The sequence below is a fragment of the Rousettus aegyptiacus genome, unplaced genomic scaffold (genome assembly GCF_014176215.1).
Source record: "Rousettus aegyptiacus isolate mRouAeg1 unplaced genomic scaffold, mRouAeg1.p scaffold_m13_p_3, whole genome shotgun sequence".
NCBI classification, from domain to species: domain Eukaryota; kingdom Metazoa; phylum Chordata; class Mammalia; order Chiroptera; family Pteropodidae; genus Rousettus; species Rousettus aegyptiacus.
Genome location: NW_023416306.1, coordinates 8,848,519 through 8,870,897, shown reverse-complemented (window position 1 = coordinate 8,870,897; position 22,379 = coordinate 8,848,519). Strand labels below are relative to the sequence as shown.

The 22,379-nt window shown below is 57.1% G+C and overlaps 1 protein-coding gene across 1 annotated transcript in view; it reads left to right on the top strand.

Moving 5' to 3' along the window:
* The window catches only part of NEK6 (NIMA related kinase 6), a 74,304-nt gene that overhangs the window by 5,448 nt on the left and 46,477 nt on the right, over positions 1-22,379 (top strand). The window lies entirely within an intron of this gene.

Here is a 22,379-nt window from a genome sequence, read left to right as displayed (position 1 = left end):
AAGGCTGAGAAGGGTGTCACGGGGGGAAGGGGGGCCCTCCAGTTGCCACTAAAGCACTTTTCTATGATCAATGACCTCAAGACCGACAGGGAGGAGACAGCAGCGGTTTGGAAGGAGGCAAGATTTAAATGTCAGGTGGCCCTAAGCCTCGCAGTATCGTTTGCTCCTTTCTCTCCACCCCCCACAAGGCGAGGAAAGTGAGCCTTATATGTTTTCGGTGCAGCCTCTTGGACGGGAGGGTCTCAGGAGGCCTCCAGAGCTGTGTCAGCCATGGTGTGTTGTTAAACAAGGCAGATGTTGCGTTAATTATTTACACAGCGTCAGCCCCCTCAGAGGTCTGCGCTGTCGGAAGCGGCTGTCACAGAGCGAAGGGGACCCGGCAGCCAGTTCTTGGTCAGAAGTGAGCTAGGGGCCCTCTCCGCACACAGAGTTCTCACAGAGCGTCCGTCTGCACAGCGAGGCCTGAGGGGGTCCATGCGTGTTGGGCATGGAAACTGAGGCCATTTGGGATTCCCTCAGGTTGGCTTTTTTGGAGAGGGGAGAGAGATCCTTGTCCCCCGGAAGGGGCTGCCTCACCCTTCCTGAGGCGGCTTCTTGTGGGAATGTGCCCAGCTGGCCACACCCGAGACCCCGCCACCGTGGTGTGTGTGGTGAGGAGAGAGCATCGGCAGGCTCTGGAGATCTGGGAATCCAGCGCCTCCCCCCAAGCAGTCACCTCAGGAGAGCGCTTCCCATGGGCCCAGCCTCCTCCATGTCCTCATCTGGAAAACGGGCCAGTAATACTGGGCTCAAGGCCCTTGATTCTCAGGCACTGTTTGGGTGATTTGCCTTAGAGATCCAATTTTAGGATTAGAATTCTGAAAAGAAAAGGCCTGAGATCAGAGCCTTCCCTGAAAAGCCACTGTGGATGAGGGACATGAGTTCCAGGCTGAGGGAATTTGGGGGGGCCTGCTCCTACCCCCGGCCACAGCACCATGTTACGTGAGAAGGTTCTGCACAAGAGTCATTTTAAGAAAAGTTCTTACGTTAAATTGCCAGAATCTATAAATCCGTAGAGAGAGAAAGCAGATTGGTGGGTATCAGGCTGCGGGGAGGGAAGAATGGGGAGCAACTGCTTAATGGGTGGATACAGGCTCTCCTTTTGGGGTGATGAAAATGTTTCGCAACTAGAGAGCAATGAGATATTATGAATGTGCTAAATGCCACTGAATCATTCACTTTACAACAGTTAATTATATGTTACTTGGAAAAATAATTTTATAAGAAAAGATTCTGATGTTTAAAACCAAAGCATGAAAGCATCTCATCTCCACACGGGGAAACTGAGGCCCACGGAGACTGTGCCAGCCAGAGATCTCCGCGCAGTCCGTGGCCTCTCGGCGGCTTAAATCAGACCACTCGGCCAAGTTTCAGGCCAAGCCTCTGGGTTTGGTACCTCGGCCTGGGCTCGGGGTGAAAAGTTCGACGCAGAAACACAGAGCATTCAGTGCTGTGTGGGTTGAGTGGACTCTATTTTGTTCACCAGATATGCCCACGCTGGCTGGTATGTGGCCGTCCATTCACTCATTCATTCAAGAAACACGTCCCAGCATTCTGGGTCAGGCAGTATGCTGGGAGCTGGCACGGGGACCCTTTAACGGCGAGTCCCTGGGCCTCTCGCCACCTGGGGTAGGGGGGCGTGGCCTGTGTCACGAATCCCTTGTAGGTGTCTGTGAACAATTCGCAGAGGGATCTTTGGGGGCTCACTCTCTGGGGAAGTGGGAGAAGCTCCAGGAGGGAGGAGCATCTGCGCCAGAGACCTGAGGTTTGCCAGGCCCGGAGGTCCGAGACGGCCGGGCGAAGGGCAGCAAGACTGCAGGGTGAGGGGGTAGGTGGGGCGGTGGGATCCCGGGCCGTGGGCAGACCCCAAGCAGTGTGAAGCCAGGAACTTCCTGCCAGCTCCTTAGCCTTTGAGCCTTTCAATGGGGCCTTTGTACCAGTACTTGTCACATGTTACATCCTATTCTAACTCTTCACATGGACCGACTCACTTCATCCTCCCAGCGATCCTATGACGTAGGTACCAGTGCGTCCATTTTATGGACAAAGAAACAGGAACAGAGAATCCAGGGTACATGGTGCTGAAATACCATCAGCATGGGTACTGTGAGGACCCCCCCCCCATACATCCCCCGCATGGGGGTCTGGTCTGAAGAGTCAGAGGACAGAGGCTGCCGTCTGAAAGCGCCCATTATGTGGGCTGTGAGTCGGTGGCCAGGCCCAGGGCCTGGGCGAGGGCCGCCTAGGCCGCCGGAGGGAACAGCCTGAGCCAGGGAACCGTGCCAGGAGCACAGAGCATTTGTCTCGTCTGAGAGAAGGCCAGGGGGCTCAGCCCCGGAAGACCGAGGCCTGTGGCGGGAGAGAAGGCGGCTGAGGCCTGCGGGGACCTGGGCGAGGTTTGGTCTTTAATGTGAGCGCAGTAGGGCCCTGGGCGCTTCTGCAGCCTCCCTTCTGAATGGTCCCTCCTCCTCCCCCCCCCCTCACTCCTTACCTTTCCTGAAACACGCCGCGCATACTCGCAGCTCAGGACCTTTGTACTTGCCGTCTGTCCCCTGTTCCTACACTCCTCCCCCAGTCCTCCCATGACCTGCTCCTGGCCTCCATCCAGGACTCCGCCAAAGTCACTTCTCCAAAGAGACCCCACCCTATCAGAATCAGTCCCCACGCCCCTGCCCTCTCCATTCCCCGGCCTGGCTTTATTGACCGGGACCTAGACTCCAAGAGGGTTAAGACTTGGTCTGTGGACCACAGCTTCATGCTCAGTGCCCAGCACCATGCCGAGCTCATAGCAGGTGCTCAATTCATATGTATTGAACGGATGGAAAGCTTTAAGTGGGCAAGTGGCGGGATGTTTGGAGAACGTCTCCGTGGAGCCACAGCACCCGTCAGCAAACGTTGCCCCTCCCGGCGGGCCGAGTTGTGCCTAGCTGACCCTCCTCTGTTCAGAGGTTTCTCAGAGAAAAACTCATCCTTGAATTATTCCAGGTAGGAGGAACATAAGCCCAGAAGGGCTCGTACCTCCCCGAGTTACGGGGTCTCCTTCCTTCACCCCTTTTCTGCAGAGGCTGCCCCTGAATGTCTGTACAGGAGGGGCTTCGGGTTGCAGTGAGCGAATGCCCTGTCTTCAGGCTGCATTTGCTGTCAGGCACCCTCCCGTGTTCTAGAGGGTAGATCTTTTGGAGGTTGCTTAGGGAAAGAGAAGGGGCGAAAGCCTCACAAGTCACCTCCGGGCACAGACATTGCTGTGCAGCAGGCAAATGAGCAGAACCGCAGATGCCCAGGGAACGGGGAATCCCAGGGTGAAAGAAGAAACGGTCCTCTAGCCTGGGCACCACTGGGCACCACACGGCAGGCAGACAGGGCGCTGGGGAGAGGGAGCCCGCCGCTTGCGTTAGGCAGGCCCACCTGCATCCAGACGGTTGTAGTCGCTGGACTCTCAAGGGCGGACTTGGCCGAGCCTGACTCAGTGGGTGTGCATTTCCTTTGTTCACCTCCTCTGGGAATTTTAGTGGCCTTTTGTATTTATTTTAAATGCCAGTCTCCTTAGCTAACCCAAGAGGAAACAGGACTGGATTTTTGTCTGTGTAGAGGCTGGGGACCAGGGTTGGGGCTGCCTGCTCTCGATGGTGACAGCATGGCATTTCGGAAACACGCTAAGAAAATATGTTTACTCCAGGCTCATAACTTTGGTGTGCATATACTTCTAGAACTTCCCAGGTCTTCAGACATCAATCATCCGTAGGTTAGGCACATGATGGCCACAGTTTCCAAACTCTCAAAAGGGCAGTGGTCTGTGAAAACGTTTTAGTGATGTTTGGGGACCAAAGAGGCCATTCGGAAGATGCTGTTTGGTCACTGATGTGTGAGAAGTTCCTGGATGCTCGAACGGCTTAGAGGGGTAGCATCTCAGAAGTTGCACAGTGCTTAAAATTCTGGGACATATGGTCACTGTGATGTGCTAATGTTAGCAATTGAGATATTTAATTACCCAGAAAAACCCCTTTGCCTACCCACTACGGGTTACTGGAGAGCCTTTATTTCTCAAGAGGAGGGTCTTACGGACCAGTAGACAGAGAAGCATTATCCCTCATTAATTTATTAGCTAATTAAGTGATTTATCTGGTCACACGTTTATTCCTACAATTGCCATTCATCCAGGAACATTGGCTGGATCCCGCTCCATGCCCGGCCTGGTGCGGCCACTGGGGGTGGTCTGAAACAGGAGGGCAAATATTACCAAACCCGCCCTGGGTGCCAGCCTCTCGGGTGGCGCTTTGGGCTCCAGGCGAGTTAATTCATTTCCCAGTGGATGGTCACCGAGCACCTGCTATACGCAGACCCGCGGACACGCAGAAATGAACATGACACAGTGCCTCGTGGTCGGAACTCCCGCTCCGTTTCGACGGGGTCTTCTGGCCCCAGCCCTCTGCTGTGCAGTGATAAATTCGGCCGGCCACACGGTGCACAGGCCACATGACGATGTCCCCGGCACGAACCAGAAACAATCCAGATGCCCCAGCAGCCGACGTGAGAACGAGGCGTCCCCTTCACACGTCGCCTCTCAGTTCAGCGTCTTGCCACCACCACCCAGCGTTTTGAGACAGAATGTGAGATCTCGTGGTTGGCTAAATACATAAATATTTTATGTCTCGATATTCTGAGAACGAAGCCCAAACGCGTAGCACTGCAGCACATCAGTGCTATAGATCATATGTTATAATAATCTGATGACATGTTGTTTAAATATTTATGGACGGATGTGACATGACAATGGGGGAGAGAGCGGTATCTGAGCAGAGTCCTGGCAGATGCTGGTAAGGAGAGAGTAGATGCCCGGATCCCGGGAGGCGCCCCGAGAGGCTCGGGTTTCTAATGCGGTGTTTGGGGGTTTCGCGGCAGTAGTGGTGGCTGGCATTCATTGAGCACCTGCTGTGTGCCGTACCCGTCACTGACGTCATTTCATTTAGTCCTCGTCGTAACCTCTTGCGGATGGACCTCTTATTGACTTCTAGTTACAGGGGAGAAACTGAGGCTCGGGGCAGGTCAGATGGGCCGCAGACCCTACAGCGGGGTGGCCCGACTGCAGTCGGAGCTCTTACTCACTGTGTATTCTGCTCTGTGGGTAACGAGTCAAATCAGAAGAGCCCCCGCCACCACCACCAGGTTGACCCCTTGCTTGGTGCAAACTGGACTGTCGCAGAGAGGAAGGCGATGTCTGCAAAATGTCAGGCAGGAGTGGCAACCCCAGAGAACAGTTGCCTCAGGAGAGGCGTTCGTGCGACGGCAGAGCCACTGCGGCCCCAAAAGGAGTTTGCTGCAGACTGGCCCCGAGTTGGTGTCCTGTGCCCCAGCCTTTGCCCGTGGCTCTCTCCGCAGCGCCTGCCCGTGCCGGGGGGGTACGCAGACGTGGCGGCCCCTTCAGTCTCCAACAAGCCTGAGGCACTCGAGGTGACCGCGCTTGGCAAACGAGGGGCTCCTGCTGTCTCCCGGAGCCAGCTCCCGCGGCCCTGTCTTCCAGAGGCAGCCCGAGCGTGCCCGCCGGGGCAGCCGTGCCTTCCGCACCCCCTGCCCCACCCCGATTCTCTGCCGGGCTAGAGCTTTCTCCACCTGACTCTGCTAGTATCGGTCCTGCCTGTTTTGTCGCTGCTCTGAGTCCCGGTTGATTGTCACATCTCCAGCACCGGAAACAGGCCTGACCCATGAAAAGACATAACTGACCAACCACAGGGGTTCAAAGACGAAGACCCATGGGTGGGAGGAAGCGGGGAGGGCTGAGTTCTGCAAACCTTCTCAGGCGGTGACTGTCTCAGACCCAGTGGTGTCTTCTAGTTCTCCGGAGGCCCAAGGGTGTCCCCAAGGGCCTCCAGGCTAGGGGCGGGGGAAGGGGGCGGTGGGTCAGTTGCTTGATTTGCAGGGCCCCTTGTTCAAAAAGCAAAAAAAAAAAAGCTGCTTAGCTGTTTCCTTCCCTTTGTAGTCTCTCCACCCGTCATGATGTTTTTTTATTAGCAATTTAATGCCACCCTCCCCTGGGTACAGGGACGCTTGCAGGGCGAGTGCACATCCTCGCAAGCACCTAGGGCCCCACCCTATGGCTCGGTGTGTGGATGCCCCTGACCACAGCCCTCCCCATGCATGCGCCCAGGTCCCTGCCGACGATGGGGTGGGGAGGAAAGCGGGCAGGTGACAACCCGTCTTGGGGGTGGTGGGCCACTTGTAAGCCACAGGCACCATCGCTCATCTGACTTCAAAGTTCAAGCATAAAGTGAGGACTCTCAAGAAAGTGAACACAGAGCGTGAAACCCCAAGCACGGGGCCCCCTTCTGAGGGCGGGGCCTGATGTGACTGCACTAGTCACTTGCACTTGGAGCTAGCTAGCCCTGACAGAGGGGCTGCGGCCTCCTTCCGCCAGCACCCACATTTCAGAGGGCGGGACCCCTGCATCAGGTGTCTGCATGGGCTTGGGACCAGATCTTATTTGAAGGAAAAGTTCCGCTGCGAGACCTCTGGCCCAGGATGCGACGGCCGTGCAGCCGTCCAGATGGTCTCCCTCCTCACCCAGGGTCTCTCGTGCCAAGGACGCACTGTGGACGTGGGCCTCCTTGGAAATGCCTTCCCTGGTTTACTCCCTCACATCGTCGCCGGGTGTCATTGCATTGACAAACCCTTCCCCTCCAACTTCCTGTCCTTGAGTGACAAGGGTCAGAAATCAGATGACAAGGTTGCTGACCTCCTCGCTTGGGAAGAATGCGAAGCAGGTGGTGCCCTAGAGATCAGAGAGGGTGGGGAGCTCAGATTCCACTAGCCGCCACCCACGCCGTTTCCAGCCCTGAAATTGGGGCGGGGGGGGGGGGGGACTGGCAGCCAAAGGATGTGGACACCTGGCCACTCTTGAAAACGTGAATGAGGGAGGCTCGGCGGAGTTAACTAATGGTTATTAGTCAGAACCTATTGTGTACCAGGGACCCGGCCAAGTGCTTTATCCGTGTTGCACAGTTAATCCTCACAACTTTGGGTTGACCGCATTTTTCAGATGAGGATAGCTGAGTTTAGAGACTAAAGCCACTGGTCCGAAGCCATAAGCCACACAGTTTGGAAACCGATATTTGAACCCAGGCCTGGCTGACCCCCAAAGCCAGTGAGTGCTCTTTGCACAAGCCCAGGCATGGCTGGAAGGCTGGGGTCCCTGCCCGACTGAGCCTTCTGCACCCCCTTTCTGCTACATATGGATAGTGAGGACAGGAGGGGAGCCAGACCTCGGCTGCTGCCTCTGAGCAATCACCCTCTTTGGCAGGGAGCAGGTCCTGGGACTCCAGGTCCAGCTTTTCCCCTCCGGGATCCAGCCAGCCCCGTAGCCACTCTCAGGCCCAGAGAGAGAGGAGGCAGGCCGCGGAGTCAGATGCACCTGGATGCAAGTCGCAACTCTACCTTTTGCTCACCTGTCTCCTTAATGTGTCACTTTCTACTGGGGCCCTCAGTTTTCTCACTTACAAAGTGAGAGGTGATCTCAGCTCCTTTCTCTGGGGCGGCCTTCATGATCCGGTGACGGAGGCACGTACGGCACAGACATTCGGCAATTGGTGGCCGTTGTCGTATTGATACCAAATGCTACCGGGCGGGGTGAGGGCTGCAGCGTGGTGGCCCCCATGACGCTCAGGGCACCTCTCCACACCGGGACACGTTGGAAATGGCAGCCAGCGCCGCGCTCCCCGAGGAATCATGCCCTCCTGCCTTCGTTTGGCTGTTCATGACCCAACAGAGGCAGGCGCTGTTCTCAGATGCATAATGAACCAAAGATGCGAAACGGGGCTGGCGTCCTGGTTGGGGAGAGGAATCGCGAGCAAGGAGGGAGTCGTGTGCTCAGCGTCACTGGTCCGAGTGGGAGAGACAGCTGGACAGGGCCTGTGGCAGGGCGGACGCAGGCGTCCCCGGCCACCTGGTGGAGTGCCACGGTGTCTCTTCTCTTGGATGGTCTTTGGGGATTTGGCATGCTGCATGCTGCTCAAGGTTCCAGCTCTCCCCGGGGGCCCGGGGTGGCCTCATAGAGCTTCCTGTGCCTCGGATGTCTTCGAGAAAGTATGACACTTTCTCTGTTGGCCCCAGTGTGCGTGTGAGAGGTTTTCTCAGGCTCTCCCCGAGACTCTCGACTGCTGAATCTCAAGCTGCTGATCACCGCAGTCAACCCAGGCCGTCACTGGCCACGTATTATCGCGTCAACTCTTCTCGGTGACCCTCTGAGGCAGGTTCTGTTAGTCTTGTTTTACAGATGAGGACAGGGAGGCTAGCGGGGCTCGGTCGTTCGCCCAAGGGCACGCAGTAGATCGGTGGCTGAGCCAGGATTTGAACCCCAGCCTTCAGCTCCCAGAGCACATAACTTTCAACCTCTCTGCTCTGGCGTGAAAGGATATTTTAGTTTTTCCAGGCAGCAAAAAGGGCGCAGGTTCTACCCAAATCAGCATGAGCACGACAAGGACCTACTACGTGTCAGGGTGGTGCTGGGTGTTGCGGGGGGGCGTGGCCGAGAGGAACAGAAAGACCACCGGTGCTCACATTGGCCCGAGAAGTGACCGTTACCCACGTTCGATAGCATTTCATCGACTTCTTGCCCCAGAACCGTGAGGTGGGTGGAGTTAGCGCCACACTGGGACCAGGCGGCCGAGGCCCAGAGAGGTTCCACAGCGTGCCAAGGTCACACGGCCCCGGGCAGCCTGACTCCACGTCCACTCGCTCCGCCCGTGGTCGACCACAGCTATCTCTCCATAACGGCCTCGGCCCCCACCCTCATTTTGCACTGGTTCAAACCGAAGCCTAAAGAACAGTTCAGTGGCTTGATCCTGAATTGGAGACGCGGGTGAACTCTTTCTGTAATGGAGAAAATGAACGCCCATTCCTCAGTGAAACTGCCTTTGGGACGCCACTGATCCCCAGGACAGGAGACGACGGGGGAATGACAGCGTGCAATGAGGACCCGTGGGTGTGCCCCTGGGTGGGGTGTGTCAGGGGTTCCTCTTGGGACTGACACGAGGGCCATAGGGCTTTACGGCACATGGGACAGACAAGCCTTTTAAAAGAAAACGTTCCCAAAGCTGCCCCATCCCACCGTTGGCAAACGGCCCTTAAATGGCAGAGAAACCGCCGTGCTCGCAAAATGGTGAGCTGGCGTTCAGGCCCATTTATTTAAACCTGGAGTCGACGAGGCTAAAGACTTCAGCTCGCCGGCTCGGTGCAGCAGGGGAGCGTAATCTTCAGGGTTTTCTTCCCATTTACGGTTTTTTTGTTGTTGTTGTTGTATATTTGTAAAATGAGGCTTCTGCTGGCAAAAGCAGGTTTTAGCGAGGATGGCAGCTCTTTCAAGACCTAATAAGGCCCCAAAGGAGGGTGTGTTCCAGCAACGCGTCCCCTCCCCCGGGGCGGCCGATTCCACTGCCTCCCGCGTACGCTTTGGGCACCGGGTACCATCCATCTTGCCTCCCATTAACAGAATTACCGCCATCACTTCTGCAGGATGAGATGGGCCCTTTGGAACTGCCTCGGGGACAGAGGCGAGAGCGGCCGCCAAGCAGTTTTGCTTAGAGGGGAAAGGAAAGAAAAAAAAGGGAGAGAGGAAAACCAAACTCTTACAGATGGACGAGTCCTCGGGTCTTGCAGGGTGAGTCCAGTCTCGCCCGCTGCTCACGTCCCTGACAGCCGTGCTGGGTCACCTCTCGGAGAGGGGGCAGGGCGTGCGATGGCCCTGGTCCCGACACATGTGAAGAGGGCTTATCACTCGTGCAGCTCAGAGGAGCACGGACAGGCCCCCTCTTGAGTTCGGAGGCAGGGAAGGAGGGGGACCCCGCCTTTATGGGGCACTCGCATGTGCCCAGCACTGTGCCGGGAGCTTTGAGTATGTCTTGGGGAGTGAGTGTCGTTGGTGCCATGTTCAGAAGACACAGTGGAAGCCCGAAGAGTCCAGAAGCTCGCTTCGGGTTACATAGCCCCCAAGCGGTACCTCTGGGGTTCTCTGTTTCCCTCTGAGAACAGAAGGCCTCTTCTCAAGGCCACGGGAAGTAGCAGAGCGAGGACTTCCAGTGCAGACGCCTGTCACTGGCCTGCCCCGGCCTCAGCCACCTTCGAAGATCAGTAAGGGGTTAGCCAGGTAAAAAGGGAGCATGCACACGGTGGCGGCCTGCACAGGGGCCCAGGGGTGCGAAGCGGCAGTTGCAGGAGACTCCTAAGGGGCCCTGTGGAGCTGATGTGAATGACAGATGTCACCCGGGATTGGGGTCAGACAGGTGAGGAGGCCTTTGGTGCTACGCTCAGGAGTGATGACTTTACCCGGAAGCCTTGATGGTTGAAAAGGGAGGGCGGAGTGGACGGGTAGATGTTTTCGGAAGGTCTTTCTGGTGGCGTGTGTGGAAAACGGCTTGTCCAGGGGACTGGGAGGCCGGCGAGGAGGCCGCAGTGTGGACGCCCGTGTGGACTTGCCCAGAGCCTCTCAGCTGCCTGTGAGGCCACAGTTCCACCCACGAGGAATCTTTGGCTTCCTCCCTCTCCCGCCGGCCGGGCCCTGCCTGCGGGCGTCGGAGCGGGAGGCCCCTCACCTCAGCATCCTCAGCCTCTCTCACAGCTTTCTTGTGAAAAACGAGGCCGACGCCTACCCACTTGCTGGGGACAATGTGAGAATAAATGATAAAATATGTAAAGCTCGCAGCGCTGCTTTCGGAAGGGGGAAGAAAAAAAAAAAAGTGCCGTGGATGTGTTATTTTCCCTAAATCCGGATTTCTGCGTGTCATTTCTTTCTTCCCCGTCAGAGAAGCTGTTTTGATTCCCGGGGATGAGAGAAGCCTGAGTTAATGGGAGTGCATCAGCCGAGGCCTGTTCAAGCCGTCTGCCACGGAATACATTTATTCCCCCCACCCCCCCATTTCCAGGCCAGCTCATTAATCTGCCAGAGCCGCGTTCTAACGTGCTTCCTGGGGAGCGAGTTGTGTTGTCGCCGTGATCAAATTCCGATTCTCCCTTGATTGATTGATTGATTGTTTGGTTGGTTGGTTGGTTTGTGTTGAGGGGTGGGCGGGGGAGGGGGAGGGGTCAGAAGTTCGCCTGGCCCACTGGGCGTCGGCCTGTCTTGAGCTGACCTGTTGCAGGTGGTGAGGGCGACTCCTGGCAGCAGGTTGGGTGGGAGGCAGTGTGGCGGGCAGGCGGAGCCCCACGATGAGCTGGCCCTCCCCAGGATCTGTCCGGGCTTTGTTTTCCACAGAGGCAAGGGTTCCGCAGGACGGGGAGCCCAGGCTAGCCCACGATCCCCTGCTCGCCCCCTCACAGGGCCAGGTGGGGCCAGGGGGGTTCTAAAGAAGACTGGATTCTGCCCCCCCCCCACAAGGCCCAGAACCCTGTGGGATGCAGTTTGAACAGTTTTATGTCGAATGGTTAAATAGGGGCGAGGGGACTCGTGTCAGATAGTGGCTGGGTGACTTCATATCCCTGGGGTCTCATTTCGTCATCACCAGAATTCCTTTTTCAGTTGGGGAAACAGATTCAGAGCGGTGAGGATCGTGGCCAAGACACCCAGCAGAGAAGCCGCCCGGGGCTGACTCCCTGCTCCCCTTAAAGAGCTGGTCCTTCTCCTTGGCCTGTCCCTCCAGGCGCCAGGCTCCCCGAGGGGCTGGACGGGCCTTCCCAGGCCAGTGTCCACACTCCCCCTTCCCTCCCACTTCCTCCCCCTGAGGGTCGTTCTCACTGCCACCCCTCAGCGCTGGGCACAGACGGTGGCTCCAGTGTGCCAGGCACACACCCCAGGCATTTTGCCTTCGAAGCGATCTCATTGAACACGTGAGCCTTTTAGGAAGATCTCCTGTTTTCAGATCACGAAAGTGAGCCTCAGAGAAGTGGGCAAGATTCCCCAACATGTAGGTGAAGGAGTCCTGATTTAAATCCAGGAAGGACAGTCACCTGCTGGGATGGTCCTGCGGGTGGGAGAGCGGGCTAGGCCGGGGCATGATGTTTTAGGAGGCGAGACTTTTTCAGTGGGCCAGGCTGGGGCATGACGTCCAAGTCAGAGCTTTCCCAAGGAAGAGCAGGGGGTCAGCCAGGGCCAGGCAGGGTCAGGGGGGCATCTCTTTGGCCCCCTGGGGGAACATGGCCCACACTGCCCAGCCCTTCCACAGTCTGCCCCAGCCCTTCTCCTCCTGGCTTCGGCTGCCCCTCCCTCCACTGTGTGACGGGCGCGCTGGAGGACCCTGTTTACCTGTTGAACGCTGTTCATGTGCCAAGCAGTTTTGCTGCACAATCTGATTTAATTGTCCCAATGACCCTGGAAATCCAGGTGTCTTTTTTTGCATTGTGTTCCCTTCACAGCGCTCATTGTTGTCCACACAAAAGCCACTTCTATATCCACCTCTCGCGGTGGGCAGGGCCTTCTCTGCCTTGTGCCTGGGACCGCGCTCAGTTCCATGAGCCTCTGAAGAAATACTTGACAAATGATGATGGAATGACTGAACTCCCGTTTTCTTGAAAAGAGGGCTGAGGCCCGAGAGCACAGTCCTGTGTCCTGGGTCACACCGCAAGGGCAGGACTGGGCCCTGCCTGTCGGGGTCGGTCGGGGCCCCTCTCCCTGACCGGCTTTCGGTCTGGAATTCCAGGTGCGCCCGTCTGTGTCCCCGCAGGTCCTCACTGCCCAAAGGAACTTCCAGTTTGCGCTTGTGGCTTTGGATCGGCTCAGAAAAAGCGTGTCCTGTGACTGCTCAAGGAATCTGGGCACTTAGCCCAGAAAAAGAGTGTGTTTCCTGGCTTCCTGAGAGCTGGGGCCCACCCTGGCCCTGGCCCTGGCCTGGGCCTGCAGAATGGAAGGGAGGGAGAGATGGGCTCTGGCCCTGGAAGGCGACAGCGTCTGAGCTGCGCTGTCCTGCACCCCGGGCTGACCTGGCACGGCCATTCGCCCGAGCGCTCCAGGCAGAAGCTCCCCAGCGTCCGGGGCACCCTCTGAGATGGGATTAGCACTCTTGAGTTGCTGGAAAAGGAGCCTTCCTCATGCTCAGACAAACCTTTGCCCCTGAGGTGGCGTTCCCAGCGCACCTCGCTGGCGACCGTGAGGCAGATGTGGGTGCGACATCCCCAATGCGCAGGGCGACCGGCTTCCGGTGGCTTATCAGGCTGCCAGGGCCAGATGTTTCGAAAGCCAGGCATCTGGCCTCTCCCTCCGAGGCTGGCGCGGGTTTACGAGGTGTCTTTGAAGAGAGCTGGAGTCATCCGGCCGTGATGTCTGCACATTGCGTAATTTCACAATTTGGTTTTCTTTTCACAAGAAGGGTCGATGCCTCTCTCTCTCTCTCCTGCTTTTCATTTTTTCTTCTCTTTTCCTCCTGCCCCCGCCCGTCATTGATCGGCCTGGAGTACCTCCTCTTGTGGGCTGGGACATCACCAAGTCTTCAGGGGGATTCGCTGGAGTTACCCACTAGGTAACTTGAACACACGGGTAAAATTTCTGAGACAGAGGACGCCTCTTTTCTGTACTCAAAGGAGAATGGAGGAGGCCAGCCTTGCTTTTCCTCCACCAGGGTTGAAAAAAAATCATCCAGCAGGGTACAGGGGCTTGAGTTTGCTGGTACCTGGCTGTCATATACCCACCAGGCCCAGCCCAGGTCATGTGAGATTCTCGCCCATCCATGGTGAAAGGACAAAACTTTAGGACGGGCCTGGCATCGGCCACTTTCTTAAGCCAGGTGTCCTTCAAACACAGAATCCTGACACTAGATGGAAATTTTATCCGGAAAGAGTCTGGCGACTTTCTGTTCGTCTTCAGAATTTGAGGGAGCCCTGACAGGCCTGGGAACCACTTGTTCATTTTCTCTGTGGCCACAGAAGCAGAAGTCGAGCCCGAGGGAGTCTTTGTTGAAGTCTGCAGGGGAAGCCGCGGTCACGTGACCACCGCTGGGCGCCAGGTGCGGGCTGGGAGACTGGGAGACTCCAGAGCCCGTGCTGTGTCCTAGACTTGCTTACATGCCGAAGACAAGCGCATCGTCTCACGTCACACACCTCTCTTAAAGAAAGGCCATCGGCATTTAGTCCTTTGGAGTCATCGGCCAGCACAACCGAGGGCTGAGAGCTTTCGGTGCTCGACACAAGCCGTCAGCTCTGGCTGAGCTCCTTCGGACTGGGGGAGCAGCCCCTCGCAATAACGACAGGCCCCCGCCATTCCTGGTGGCACCTGCCACTGCATCCTCAACCTGCTTTGTGGATGAAAAGCACCCGTGGGGCAGGAAGGAGAAATCCAGGCTCTTCCGGTCCTCCAAGGACCCTTATTTATTCTGTCAAAGGCTCTATGGTCAGCCGTTTCCAGGTTAAGTAAGTCCCAGCCCAGATACCTCCTAGCCGGTGATCTTGAGCAAACAGGTCCCAGGACCTCTCTAAACCTCACGTCTCTTCTCTTGTGAAAAAGGAGTAATGATTCCAGCACTGCCCTAATGCAGAAGGATTAAGGGGTGGCTGAGTGAGTTAAATGGCTGAAACCACCTTTATAAATCCTTCTAGTGCCTAGCACAGAGCCTGGTACACAGCAGGTGCTCAATGAACACTCACCAAATATGAGAGCGTATCTGTCAAACAAGAGTGCCTGCAGCGCGGCAGTCTGAGGTGTGGCCCCGGCACGGTCTCGTGAGAGGGAGATTCTGTAGGCATTTCCTCCCCCCTGTCCGCGGGTGCACAGTCACCTGAGATGACCAGGGCAGGGGTGGGGAGGTCAAGGGCGTGCTCATAGCGTTGGTGGAGGAAAGATGCTGCTAAACCGTGTCCACATGACCCATTTAGTAAAATTATACCTGGCTCCGTCCCAGGGGAGGCAAAGTGTTGTGCAAAAGAGCGTTGGAGGGGAGTCTGGAGAGCTGAGTTCTGGCCCTTTCTTAGATCCCCTTAGTAGTACCATGCGCACATGCTCACCGTGCCCCATTGGTCCTCCCGATTGTCCCTTCCCTCAGCAGACCTGAAGCCACTGCTAGCATTAGGGCCTCTGCCCCACAGCTAGTGCTGGGCGTGCCTCGCCTCCAGTCCTTTGCACATGCTGTGCCCTCTGCCTGGAGCCCCCCCACCCCCACCCCCGTTCCTTTGCCATGGATTGAGCAGGTGGTTGAATGTCCTTAGACACATCACTTCGCTGCCCCATGCCTCAGTTTCCTGTCTTTCGAATACAGGAGTGGACTGATGGATTCCTCTGGTGAGACATGAGACCTCAAATTGAGTGGATTCGGGGTTTCTCCTGCTCATAGGAATTGATGGGAGCGTGGCGGCGACCGCACACGGGTTTGAAAACGATTATCTGTCATTGACAACGGCAATGTGAGCCAAGCGTGGGGGACTTTCCGGGCACTCGACGCAACATTCCCAGGGAATGGACCAGGGGATGAGCGAGGCAAGGCTGAGGCAGCCTCCGTGGAGCTATTCTAATTGTGGTTGGGCCAACCCTTCCCCGCCTGGCCCTCTGCAGGAATTCCTCCCGCGCCTGTGGAGGGAAGAATGTGTGTGTCCAGGGCCTCACACTTGACGTGCACCTGCCCACAGAACTTTCTCTGTGTTTCCATGTCTGTCCAGAGCTCCCCTTAGTGATGCGGACGGCAGGTGCTGCTGGGGGCTCATCCCCAACTTTCTGCGCTCCTGGCTGACCCCGCATTTCAAGCCCCAACGCTGTGCAGGTTTGCACCCCCGAGCCTCAGTTTCCTCATCCGCAAAGCGGAGATAGTAACGCCCACTTCGTGGGAATGGCAGGTGGCCCCCAAACACATGGTGCGGTGCACGGCGTGGGGCCGGGGCACGTGATGTGGGGGGCCGGGGCGGGGGGCGGCGGGGGCTGTTCTCAGCCTGCGTATCTCTTACTCCAGAGATCAGAGCGAAACAGATCAGTGGTCTGTTTGTCAAAGCCAAAAAATGTCTGTTGTCTGAAGAATTTCGTTTTGGAAGACAAGCCCAGGTTTTGGGTCAGAACCTTATTCCCTCAGGAATGTCACGGCCGAGCATCCAGGCGTCTTTCCTAGGCTCGGTGACCACCCAATCCTTTGTGCCTTCCACGTGGACGTTCCCAGGTCAGGCTTTTCCAGACTCTCTCGCACAGCTGGGCTGCTTGTCGCCTTTCGGTAGGCTGTGTCTGGCATTGAATAGATGTTTTTTCTCTCTCTTTCTTGGACGCCTGAATGGCAGTCTCCCTCCTGCGGTCCCGGAGGCCGACCTGAGTGTAAAACTCTAAAATGGACATCAGAGCGGGGCCGTCCATTCCTGCTCAGACTCGCGGCTGCCAGCGAGGCTCAGAGAGGTGGGTCGATGGCTGCTGTGACCTGGGCGTCTCCCTTGGGTCTCCCGGGCTGTGGTTATAAAGGCTGCTGAGCAAAGTTAAGGAATCAGAGTGCAGGGAAAAGGCAGCGGCTTAGAGCAGCAGCCGAGTTGAGGATGGTTCAGCGTCTCTAGAAATGGGTCTGCTGGCATCCAAGCCACAGGGGCAAAGCCCCCGAGAGCAGGAAGGCCTCTTGGGATCAGCCATTTCCTGCTGCAGGCCGGAGGGCCTTGTGGCCCAGCGGTTGGGAGCGTGGGTCTGGAACCACACTACCTGGCTTCAAATCCCAGTTCTTCCACTTATTCTGGGCAGCATCCTGGACCTTTTTATGCCTCAGTTTCCCCCTTCTGGAAAATGGAGATAATAACATACTATGAGAGGAAGGTAGACTAATATCACTTAAGTGCATTAGAACAAGGCTCGATGCATAATAAATTAAAAAATAATAATAAAATAAAAAAAATAAAAGAGTAAATCGAGATCCAGAGAGGGCGAAGGGCTCGTCTGTGGTCTTCCAGTAAGTCGTTGGGGGCAGCCGGGCTGGAACTCATGATTTTCAGTCTCGTGGACATTTGCCTCCTCCCCCTTCCCCCTCAGTCAGACTTTTTCAACTCTGCCTTTTGCAGAGGAAATCGCGTGACCCTTCAGCCGGCAAGAATTCAGACTGCACAGAATTTCAGAAACCTCTGGGCTGGCCGGGGGCCTGTTGCAATTCTATTCCGCTGCTAGTTCTTTTTTCTCCTGTTTCTTTCTTTTTTTTTTTTCTTTTTTCTTTTAAAGCTCTAGAAGGTCTCCCCTTTCCTGTCTCCCAAAATAGAAAAATTAACCTTTTGGCAAAGGACTTTGAAGACTTAGGTCCCTGTTGTGTGTGTCCCCCTTCACTCCCCCTTCTCTTTCTGGGCCTCAGTTTCCCCATCAGTGGAAGGAGAGGGCTCCCCCCACCCTTGACAGGTGGACGGCCCCCACCTGCCAGCCTGTAATCGCTGTGGGGACAAGTGTGCTGAGAGGTGCCACCCTGAACGCAGGTCCCTGTTGACTGTCAGGTTAGTGCTGACTAAACAAAAGAGGGTGACGCATCCTTCTAGGAAGCGAGGTGAAACCCACCAGAAATGCTGCCCGCTTCCGCCAGCCTCCTCGTTGCAAAGGTTGTCTGAGTCATCGGAGCTGCCTGCACTTTTCTCGCTCTCCTGCTCCAGCATGACACCCCTTAACCGCACTGGGCTGGGGCCGGGGCGGCCAGGAGCGTTGTATCTGCAGGCCTCGGAACCGAGGGGCCTGGCGTTTTCCTGGTCTCTGCCGGACAGCCCAGCCACGAGTCCTGGAGGCTGCCAGGCTGGGTGCGGACCCTGGCGCCCAGGGCTGTTGACGCCAGCCCTCTGAGCTCCAGGCTCCTCATCTGTGACATGGGTGGGTGAGCCCCGCCAGCAGGGCGAGATGGCAAGCCCTCCAGCTCGTTCCCCCTCTTCCTTCCTTCCCTGGCTCACCTGGGACTTAGCTGGGGCACAGTAGATATTGATATGCCTGAGTCCTCCCAGGCTGTGGGGGACAGAAGGACACTTGGCCAAGCGGGAAACCTAGAGACTGACCCTCACCCATTAGGGCCAACAGCATCCTGGGTGCAGCCCTCACAGCCTTTTGATGGGGAGCTGAGGGCCCAGAAGGAGAAGGACCTAGAGTAGGGAGGCCATGGAGCCAAGACTAGACAGGTACCTAGACCGGGAGTCTGCTCTGCCCCTGGTCCTCCTGTCCTCTGCGTGTGGCTTCACTTTCAGGTCGGCCCGGCACCATCGAGGGGCCCAACCTGGCTGGGCCTGGGAATACAGAGATCAGAGCCTGGAGTGCTCTCGGAGCTGAGCCCCACCTCACTACCCCTGGCAGGGGCCTCTGGCAAGTCATGCCCACCCTGAGCCCCATTTCCTCATCTCAAAAACAGGCCTATTTCCTGCCCTTGCCCACCTCTCAAAGTTGTCATGAGGCCTCAGAGGACAGTGGGGCTAAAACTCCTTCTGCAGACAATCAAGAACTGGGATATGAAGAATTTGATATTTGTCATCTCCCGGGGCATTTCTATATCCCTGTCACTCAGATAGTGTCTGGTACAGATTAGGTGCTCAGGAAGAGTTGAATAGTTAGCATTTATTAAGCACCTGCTACATACCAAGCATCACTCAGGGAACTTTCCATTAGGTGCTGTAACCCTCACAACAACCCCAGCAGTGGAAGTATGTTTCCATTTTACAGATAAGATAGCCGAGGCTCGAAAAGTACGGTAACTTCTCTAAGGCCACACAGCGAGTGGTTGAGGAGGTCACGATTCACCCCTGCCTCTGTACCTGGGTCCTTCCAGGTGCTCAGATGGCCCCCTGGGTCACTCCCCCCACCCCCAGGGGTATGTCGGTAATTGTTTCCAAAAAGAGTTCCCAGGTAGAAGGGCAGCAGGTGTGGGGTGAGATATTTGTACAAAGCCCTAATTTATAGCATTTGCCGATTTCCGTGGTGTAAATATTCCTTCTGGGCCTGATTTCAGGCAACCAACATGAGAACTGTCTCATAAACCCTCTGAGAATTTAGCACACGCCGTCACAAGCCAGTAGGAGTGCCCGCAGGGCATCTCCGCACCCCCTCCTTCGCACAGCCCCTCGCAAACCCCAGGAAGACCACGGGGTTAGCAGTGTCCCCCGGCCTGGGACAGCGGACTTGGACAAAGCAAATGGCCTGGGTGGGGATACCTGTGCTTCCGTTCCCCTCCCCCAGCCCTCTTCCACCAGAGCCCCTGGTGCTCCCTGTGCCAGGTGCCACACGAAGCCGTGGGCGCGGTGGATGAGACCCAGAGATGGATATCAGGGGCTGCCGGCCCCACCGTGTGCGCCATTCCTGCCAGGCCCGGAGCAGAGCCCTGTAAACGCTGGGATATAATGGACAATAAAAGTCACTGGAAAATAGTGGGTCTCCTAGGACCAATGTCATCCCTGCCACACGCTGCCTGCCGGAAACGCGAGCCCTGTGATCATGAGGCACAATAGTCATGTAAATATATAGGGTCTCTCGCCAGCCACGGGCCAAGATTTATTTTATTGGGACGGTAGGGGGAGGGGAAGACAACTCGAAATGCTTTGCCATCACTTCCCGGGTTCTGGGAGAATGCAGCGGGAGCCAGCATGGCCTCTCCCACCCTCCCCAAAGGCAGGGATCCTCAAAAGGCAGGGGCACCTCCTGCCACGTCCGCAGGCCCAGGGACCCGACTGGCCACGAGACTGGGGTCCCCTGGAGAATGAGGACTGGCCTTATGGCGACAATCGATTTGCTGAGCAGGTCTCCAGGAATATTTGTCGCAGGGATATTGCTCTTGAATGAGCACTGGTTTTTTATGATGATAATGATGATCTTCATAGTAGCCACGGCCATATTTATTAAGCTCTTGTGTGTACCTAGGTCCTGATGGTTCGGAGCTGGCGTTCTGCCCACATGTCCACATGTCCTCACTCAGTCCTCATATAACAATGCCATGAGGTGGGTCCTACATGGCCCCCCTGTTTACAGAGGAAGGGACTGTGAAGAGGTGACCACAGGCCTGGCTGGAGCCCACGTGGCTGAACAGAGGCTGTGTAGGATTCGAACTTGGGGCCCCCAGACTCTAGAGCCTGCACTGGGCCGCCTCTCTGCCTCCTCACTACCTGGCCTGTTGGTCCCAGATCAAGTGCCACCGCCTCCTGGCAGCCGGCCCCCTTGATTGGCCCAAGGTGGAATCAATGGCCCCTTCTTTGCTTCTGCGGCAGTTACACACTTTGGTCATGTGGTCCCCACCACGACCACGTGGTCCTTCCCTGAGGGCAGGAGCCCAGTCTGTCCACTGCAGAAGGTGTCCAGGCGAGCGAGGATCAGGCCTGCATTTTCGTCTAGACTCTGCCTCTCTCTAGCTGGGGCCCCTCCAGCAAGTCACATGACCTCTCAGAGCCTCGGTTTCCAGATTTGTCAGTGGCTGCACTGTCTGCCTTGCTGGATCATTTTATGAGCACACGAGCTGCCCGCTCACCTAAAGGATCTGTCCTCGCACCCGGCACTTAGAGGCTGCTCTTTGTGTGACCCCCACCTCCCACGTACTATGCTACCTCCAGGGCTGTGTGTCTAGGAGCCCGGAAGGCATCTGAGCTACGCCCCAACGTGGCTGTGTCTGGTCATGAATGGGGAGGGCAGTGTGCAGGGTGATGGAGGGCTCCCACAGTCTCCCTTAGCAATTCCTGACCTGGAAGATCTGGTTTACCTCCCAGCAATGGGCACACGATCAGATACGGGACCCCCAAGCCCAGCCTTAGGGCCCTGCAGAGAGTCGCCTCTTAAAACACATCAGTGCAGTAAGGACCCTCGTACACTGTGGAGCCCAACCCACCATGTTGTAGGTGGGGGAAACTGAGGCCCGGAGACAGGCCATGACTTGCCCAAGGCCGTATCACCCTGTGAGAGTCCCAGGCCCCACAAGTCTCCGGCCACCGTGCCACACGCATCATGGCTCAGGGAAGAGATCACCCTCGAGGAGTTAGAAATGGCCTCATACCTCCCAGCCCTGACTCGGGGTCAGCGAGGATCTGGGTGGCGGGGGCATGATAAAGGAAGGTGTCGCCATGGTGTGGCCCCAGAAGCCGTTATCACGTGCTGGCCTATAATTCCTCATGGGGTGGCAGGATGGGTGGACAAGACACTGTCACCCGCAGACCAAGCCACGCTCGGTTGTACGGAGATTGTGCTGGAGGCTCATGGTGACTTGGGAGGCCGGCCACTAATGGAGGGGACCTCGAGCTATCTGCGCCCCTCAGCACAGCCCTGACGCCTCTTCCGTATCCCAAGTGGACAGGCAGGGAGAGGCTGGCAGTGAATGTGTGTGCATACAAAGACGCAGAGGCTGATCAGAGGCAAGTTAGACTTCTGGAAGGTTCTGGCCACCTCGGGCCCAGGAGGAAGTGTCTGTGGGGCTAGCTCGTATTGCATGAATCTGTGTCTTCCCTGGGCGCTGCCCTGTGTCACTGGCCGGAGGACATTTGCCCCCCAGAGACACATCTCTGCCCTGGAGGGACTTCCTCTTCAGCGGGCAGGAGGCTGGAAGCAGAAGGAAAACAGTTTAGGCAAAAAGTGTCCAACTCAGGGGCCTGACCTGGCCCACCTGGAGTCTCCTCTGAGTCCAGGCTGACGCTGCCCACCCAGCCAGGTCTCTCTTGGAGGGCAGTCCTCGAGGCGTGCCACATGCACCAGGGCCTGTGTGGGAGTCCATCCTGCAGGCCTGTGGACGGCTGGCCTGGGCCCAGCTATGGCCACCCAGGGGGCTGGCACCAGACACGTGCCCAACAGTCGGGCCTGGCCGGAGGGGAAGGTGCACTAGCGGGTGGCCAAGCGAACTCGAGTGCCAGAACCCAGCTCCAGGTCCCCCAGGCTCTCTGCCGCCATATGCCCGCGTCCGTCCCAGCGGTCAAGCTGAAGATGAGGTGCAGGGGAGAGGTTTGCCCAGGAGAGGGGGAGCTCTTGTTCTGGAGGAGGAGGCAGGTGCTTCTCAGAGATGAAGGGGCGGGCTGGCCCGGAGCTCTCCCTGACTCCCTCCGGGATGCCTGAGGGTCCGCCAGCCTCCACGCCGCTGATCCCACCATGTCCTCTGCCAGAATTCCCTCCCCCTCTGGTCCTAATCCTACCCATCCTCCCAGGCCACCTCAGACGCCACCTGCTGTGAGAAGCCGTCCGTGACCTTGCCTGGCCGGAAGTGAGCGTCCATCAGTTTCCGCGCATTTTGCTGGCTCGCGAATGTCTGCCCCTGTGCACCTCGGTTCCCTCTCATGGACCGTATAAGAGCAGGGGGGGTTCTGTCTGTGTCATCGCGGAGTCAGCACTTGTCGGCACAGGCCTGCCCAGAGAGAGGACATGCGGAAGGCAGGGGAGGCAGGAGCGCACGTGCGTCCTCTGCGCCTGGGTCTGTGCCTCGTTTGGGAGAGCACGGGGCCCCGGTAAGGATGCGATGATAATCGAACGGTGACGCCATCGATTGGGCACCTATGAAGTGCCCGTCTGG